Source organism: Stigmatopora argus, chromosome 6 (genome assembly GCF_051989625.1).
Source record: "Stigmatopora argus isolate UIUO_Sarg chromosome 6, RoL_Sarg_1.0, whole genome shotgun sequence".
NCBI classification, from domain to species: Eukaryota; Metazoa; Chordata; class Actinopteri; order Syngnathiformes; family Syngnathidae; genus Stigmatopora; species Stigmatopora argus.
The window spans coordinates 15,341,850-15,349,102 of NC_135392.1; the positions used below are offsets into that span (position 1 = coordinate 15,341,850).

At 41.1% G+C, this 7,253-nt stretch overlaps 1 protein-coding gene across 4 annotated transcripts in view; it reads right to left on the reverse strand.

Annotated features, from left to right (window-relative positions):
* cacna1da (calcium channel, voltage-dependent, L type, alpha 1D subunit, a) overlaps positions 1 to 3,544 on the reverse strand; it is a 78,818-nt gene extending 75,274 nt beyond the window's left edge. For all 4 annotated transcript variants that reach the window (XM_077603873.1, XM_077603874.1, XM_077603872.1 and 1 more), the window contains exon 1: positions 3,526 to 3,544. The gene's annotated coding sequence lies outside the window, so the exon portion shown is untranslated. The remainder of the gene's footprint in view (positions 1 to 3,525) is intronic.
* Positions 3,545 to 7,253: the final 3,709 nt, after the last annotated feature.

Sequence of the window (7,253 nt, forward strand, 5' to 3'; positions counted from 1 at the left end):
AATCAGTGGTTCTTTACCATGTTGGAGCGACCGAACCCCACCAGTTTCATATGCGCATTTACCAAATGCTACTTTAGCGTAAAATAAAATGTGATTTTTTCAAATTCAAGATATATAAATTCCTTGCAGCACTAAATGGCCAAGCAATGTCACGTGATCATCTGCAGCCAGTGATGGTCAAGCGGGGCATGTTATCATGAATAGACATTATGAGTCAATGTGTCTTGACCTCCATGGCAGAGGCTCCACTGAAACCCTGAGACCGACTCACCGAACCCCCAGGGTTCAATCGAACCCGGTTTAAGAACCACTGTTGTAAATACTTTATATAATGATTGTCTTTTGCGTTCTCGTCATGGCATAGAGAAAGGGTGTCAGACTCGGGTTGGTTCACGGGCCACATTAACGTCAACTCGGTTTCAAGTGGGTCGGACCATTTTAGATATAATATTTAGATTTTTTTAAATAAATGGATTAAAATAACTAGATTAAGCCATGAATACTCAGTTTTTTATAGATCTAAAACAATGTTTATTTTAGCTTTTTTTAATATATTTTTAGATTTTACAAAATGATCTTTGAACTAAAAACAGAAAAAAATTATTAAAAAATTACAATTATTAATTTAAAAGGGGGAAAATCAGGAATTTAATATACATCTATACTCTTCATTTTAATTTGATCCTAAAACAGAAAGTCGGCACACATGATTTACTTTCTCGGGCCGCACAAAATGATGCGGCGGGCCAGATTTGGCCCCCAGGCCGCCACTTTGACACCTGTGGCATAGAGGCTATACTACCTCCAAATATTTTAGATTGTCTGCATGTTTTACCCCCTGAACTATTTGCCTTTGTGTAATTTTTGCTCATAGAGTAACAACTAGTGATCTCCCGACCTGATACCCAGTATTGGTATCGGCACCGCGATTTAGCTATTTTTGGAGTATTGGACAGTATCGAATGTGGACCCAAGATCAGATCCAATCCAGTAGGCATGTGTTTTAATTAGCATGGTGCATTTGGGCTGCTGTAAATCCATCCATTAGGCCAACATGTTGGCTGAGTGGAATTACTTTATAACCCTAACCCTCTTTAGAAACTAATCATAGTAACAAAGTATCACGGAATATTTGTAAACAGAAACATTTCCTGAAGGGGGTACTATCAGGGTTCACTTTAATCATAAAGAAAGGATTGTCATTTACTTGTTATTTATTTTCTTGTATTATTTTTACTGGTTTTAAAATGTGGGGATCAGATCGGTATTGGCAAAACATCCTGACAATCATCTGTATTGAGACATTTCTAGTAACAATACTGTGACATCATCAAACATATCATTAAATTCACATTCTAGGGAACGTTGTTAGTTTTCAATGGAAATAAAAATTAATACACAGAATAGATTCTCACTAAGCAATCCCGTGAATGTGAGTATGAATGGTTCTGTCTGTGCATGTGCCCTCTAACTGACTGGAAACCAGTTTAAATTGAAGTCTGCTTTTTCCTTAGCTTCACTGGGATGATCTTTAGCACCACACGGCCCTGGTTATGATAAGTGGCTTTGAAAATGGATGACTGAATGCATGGACAATTTAGTAACATACTATATCTTTCCTCATCCATTGACCTGGTTTTTTAAATTGCTTCCAGGGTTCTTCTTTCTTGGCAGAAGAAACCTGCTAATCCCTGTGAAATGGTGTATTTTTTACATTCCTGATTCAAAATGAAGGTTTGAACTATTCATTCATTCCTTTTCTGAACCGATCTATCCTCACTAGGGTCGTGGGGGATGCTGGAGCCTATCTCAGCTGACTTCGGGCAAGAGGCGGTAGACACCCTTAATCGGTGGCCAGCCGATCGCATGGCACGAGGAGACGGACAACCATTCACTCTCACACTCATACCAAGGGGCAATTTAGAGTGTCCAATCAGCCTTCCATCCATGTCTTTGGAATGTGGGACGTAATCGGAGTACCCGGAGAAAACCCATGCAGGCTTGGGGAGAACATGCAAACTCCACACAGGTGGACCGACCTGGACTTGAACCCAGGACCCCAGAGTTGTGAGGCTGACGTGCTAACCACTCAATCCACTGGGCCGCCTGGTTTGAACTATTTGTAATGAATAAAATGTAATACACTCCCCGGGCTCGCGTGGGTTTCCTCCGGGTACTCTGGTTTCCTCCCACATTTCCAAAAACATCCATGGTAGGCTGATTGGACACTCTAAATTGCCCCTAGGTATGGGTGTGAGTGTGCATGGTTGTCCGTCTCCTTGTGCCCTGCCATCGACTGGCCATCGATTCAGGGTGTCCCCCACCTCTGACCCAGAGTCAGCTGGGATAGGCTCCAGCACCCCCCGCGACCATAATGAGGATAAAGCGGTTGAAAAAAATGGGATGAGATGAAAATGTAATGCAAATGAATGCAAAATTCCTAAAACACATTTAGCGGCCCCAGGCCACCATTTTTAGAACCCGTGACCCACCAATTAGTTGCAATGTCTGATTGAGTAATCTTTTGTGGAAATATGCAAAACATATTATTCCTATATGTTCTAAAATAGACAAGCCTCAATTGAAAGGCAGGCAAACATTCCACATAAAGCATCTAGTATTGGTCTCCTCACTTTTGTTACCAAGTCCTTGAACTACAAGCAGGCCCCAGAGCGGAGCAAAGAATAGGAAAAAGGTCACATTGCAGCGATGCTCTCTTTAGACTCCATCTACACAAACCAGTGCAACAATAACATGTGATCCATACTGTTATGAAAAATGACACAATTTAAAACAAACATCTCATCAACAACCCATTTTGCCGCATGTGGCTATTATGGAAGGATCATACAAAAGGAGGCTATGAAATAAAACATGACTGTATGTTGTAGTTACATCGGCATCGTCGCTTGTACACGTTCACGATCACTGTCGGATAAAATTCTATCGTTTCTCCTTGAAGCATGACAAGGTAGGACAAATCTTGCGTTCCAAAAAAATGAAAGGAAAAAAATGTAATGTAATATGTCGCGCATATGCACACGAGCTGGAGATGATAATGTGGACTCCACATGACCGCAGACAACCTGAGCGTGTTAAGTGTGTGTTGAAAAAGGGTGAAGGTATCGTGCCTGATCATTAAAATGGATTTATTGTGAATGACATGTTAGTGAAGCTCATCCACGTCCACACACACTCGTCGAGGGAAAATTGGCTATCAATAAGCGCTGTCCTCTTTGCTGTGGTAAGATAATAAATAACACAAACGAAAATACACGCACATGCACGCAAGCATATGTGGAAGGGGGGGAAAGACGATGCTATGCTAAAGAAGCTACGTTGAGAGGAGAAGAGAGCTCACCGGACCTTTTTTTAAAAATTCAAATAGAAGACTTTAGCCGCTTGGTATCGCTGCTCCAACGCTTTGGAGGGCTGGCTTTGTCCTGTCAAACGATGCTTTGAAATTCATCTGCTCCTGTGGTAATAAGGAGGATGGGGAAGAGCCTGAGCATTAATGAAGCTCACCCATGGCGCTCTTGCAAGTGGAGAGATGGGTCCAACCAAACGGAGCATCCGCGTCCACCACTGGCTGCGTGTGCTCTTCTCGTCACACGCGCTCAATCAAACACGTCCTCCTCCCTTTTTGTGCCACAATAGCGAAAACAGCCATAAAATCTGACCTTGACCCAATATATAAGTCGCTCAATTCACCATACTCTATGTGACCCCTCTATAGTAAACATACTATATTTTCCCTTGTGCTCAAATATTTCGAGCAATGTCTCACAGACGACAATTCCAAAATGTTCATTTCATTTTCTGAACCGCTTTATCCTCGTGAGGGTCGCTGGGGGTGCTGGAGTCTATCTCAGCTGACTCCGGGAAGGAGGCGGGGGACATCCTGAAGGACAACCATCCACACTCACACCCATACCTAGGGGCAATTTAGAGTGTCCAATCAGTCTACCATGCATGTTTTTCGAATGTGGGAGGAAACCGGAGTACCCGGAGGAAACCCACGCAGACCCAGGAAGAAGATGCAAACTCCACAAAGGTTGACTGACTCTGGATTTGAACCAAGGGCCCCAGAGCTGTAAGGCCGACACGCTAACTATTCGCACCACCGGGCCGCCCTGTCAATATTATTATTATTTTTAAATAAGGCGGCTCGCGGCTTGAGTGGTTTAGCGCGTCCTTAGACTGGTCGCCAGTCAGTCATAGGGCACACAGAGAGACAAATGACCATCCGTACTCCCAATTATAAAGCCACCAGCGGGAATCGAGCCCACCCCTGCCCACACCGAAGTCAGGCGAGTGAACCTCTACACCAGGGGTGGCCAAGACCGGTTCTCGAGAGCCCCCTATCCAGTCTGTTTTCCATGTCTCCCCCCACCAACACGCCTGAATCAAATAATCGGGATTAGTATGAAGCTTCTGGACAGCTTGCTGATGAGTTGATCATTTGATTCAGGTGTGGTAGAGGAGGGTGATATGGAAAACAGACTGGATTGGGGTTCTCGAGGACCGGACTTGGCCACCCCTGTTCTACACCATGAGGTGCCCTAAATTAAACAATGTTTTTTTTTTATCTTGGAAAAAAAAGACCTAACCTTTTTATTCTACGAAAGATTAAAAAAAAGAAAAAAACTGTCAATTATGGAAAGTATATGATGTGGTTGCTGACAACACGTGAATAGAAATGTGGTAAAAATAACCATAAAACCCTCCCAAAAAACTGAGGCGTACAGTGCCTTGATTAATTAAACACTATCATAACCATTTATTTTGGGGTTATTTTGTGACATTCCAAAATAATTAAGTTGTCCTCATTGACATGATATAACAGAATCTGATGCATTAAATTGCAAAGGTTACAAAGTAGTAAATTATCCTACCTGTCAAGGCGGTGCAGCTTGTTAGTGACTTCAACTGTTTGTCCTGGTTGACAACATAGAGCACAAAAGAAGCATCCTTTTGTTTTCAGGGGTGGCGATAGACTCAAAGAGAAGGAAGAAAGGGGAGAAACTGTCTCTTGACAATGTAAGCGATCAGTTTACCGGTCGGCTTGGGGTAATGGTTTCATCGTCTAGAATCTTCCTGAATTATTTACCTGTGTGTGCAGTATTCTTATGTTGAATACAACTTGCATGTTAGCAGCTGAAATTCATGAAATATGTATGTTCTTTATTTTATGTCCCTGAGAAAACAAACTATTTAATATATTATAGTAGATGACCAAATTTGAAGAGATAATAATTAAAGAGAGGATGACTGTATTTTTTGCAGGTTGAAATATATAAAAGTCATCAAATTGTACAGCTCTAACTGCAAACAATGTGTTCAATTTCTCCCTAGCAGAGGGTGATGAGTGGTAATAAATTTCCAAACAGATTGAAAGAATTGATTAGATGCACACGAGCAGAATTTTTATAATTATCCTTTCTGTCTAATAGTGGAGAAAAATGTTAATGAAGGCCAATTTTTCAGTAAGTAGTAGGCAAGATTGTTACATTTTGCCATCCTTTTATTTCGTGCTGCTATCTGCTACTTTGCAGACGTGCTACATTTTAGGTAAAATTGTTTCAAATGCTGATTTTCATTGGAAAAACTACATAAAGAAAAGAAAAAGGTAGCAGGAGTATGTCACACTGTTCGGGCTTGGTCGGTAGGCATAATAAGCATCTAAAATGGAAAAAAAGAGAAAGAACAAGACACCAGAAGACAAACAAACTAATTATGGAGTACCGTATTTTCACGACTATAAGGCGCACTTAAAAGTCTTAAATTTTCTCCTAAATAGACAGGGCGCCTTATAATCCAGTGTACTTTATATATGGAAAAAATAAAATGCGTCATTCATTGCGGGTGCGCCTTATAATGCGGTGCGCCTTATAGTCATGAACATACGGTATATATCTTACCAATTTACTGAATAGACGTTAGTTGTTGTGATCAGTGTGAGCTCCTCTTCTTCCAATAGAAGTTTGCATCTTAAGGTAATGTTTAATTCAGAGGAAATTTATAAAAGCGTGTCTTTTAATGCCACATGCTGTATTCCATGTGTAAAAGACATTTTTATGCCTTTATGACCCGTCTGAAGGATGAGTGGTTGGCGTGTCAGCCGCATAGTTTTCGATGAAGTGTACTGAAAAAGCTTGGCCCAACCTTATAGTTGTCTTTCTCTTTTTTTTCGCTTTCTTTAATTCCACTCTTGCAAATAGCCACCTTTAATACTCTTTTCTCGCTATTTACTTCACTTCTGTATGTTTGTATTTTCTTCTGACGACCGATGCTAAGTTATTCAACAAGAAACAACAATAATTTATACAGATATTTTATTTTGTTTAAAAAGAAGTGTACACTTTCTGCAACTCCTAATAAATATTTTTCACTCCTCAAATCAATCCTATGGTGTTTGTCTGTTATATGGTATATTTAACTGAAATTTCTGATCACGCCATGATTTATTGAGGAAAATGTCGGAAATTATTAAAGGTGCCTAAACTTCTTCATAGGCAAATGACTATGATCACGGATGTGCTACTTCGAATACATTGGTGCTTCCCCACCTTTATTGAGCCAAGAAACATTTCATTATGAGATACAGTGGTACCTCGACCTACGATCAGCTCTACCTACGACATGCTCGAGATACGATGAAAATTTTGATCGAATAAATCGCCCTAGATACAATCAAAATTTCGAGATGCGACCAAGCCAGGCGGCCATGGCACTGTCTTGACGCATCTCTTTCGTGTATAAAATATATCTACGAGCACGGGGCGGAGCTTTGCATTTCCCCGCGTTTTTTCCACGTTGGTCAACGCATACTACATTTACATACAAAGTAAACAACAATGGATCGCCAGAGTTTTGCAAAGAAAAGTCGACCGTTGACAATCAACATTAAGCGCGAAATAATTGAAAAATATGAGAGTGGTGTACGTGTCACCGAGCTTGCTCGGCAATACGAGAGGAATACGTCAACCATATCCACCATCCTTAAGCAGAAGGACGCAATTAAGGAGAAGAGGCCTTCCAAAGGACTAACTATAATTTCCCACCGGTGCATGACATTCATGACGGGATAGAGAGCCTTCTTTTATTGTGGATAAAAGATAGTTCCAATTCGAAAGCCGCGGTGGAATTTATCAAGAAATCAATTATCACCCAGGAAAGTTACAACGAAGTGGCAAGAGTTTTTGGATTTTGTAGAAAAGAGGCACCCTGACAAGCTGGCAAGTGGTCGCGCG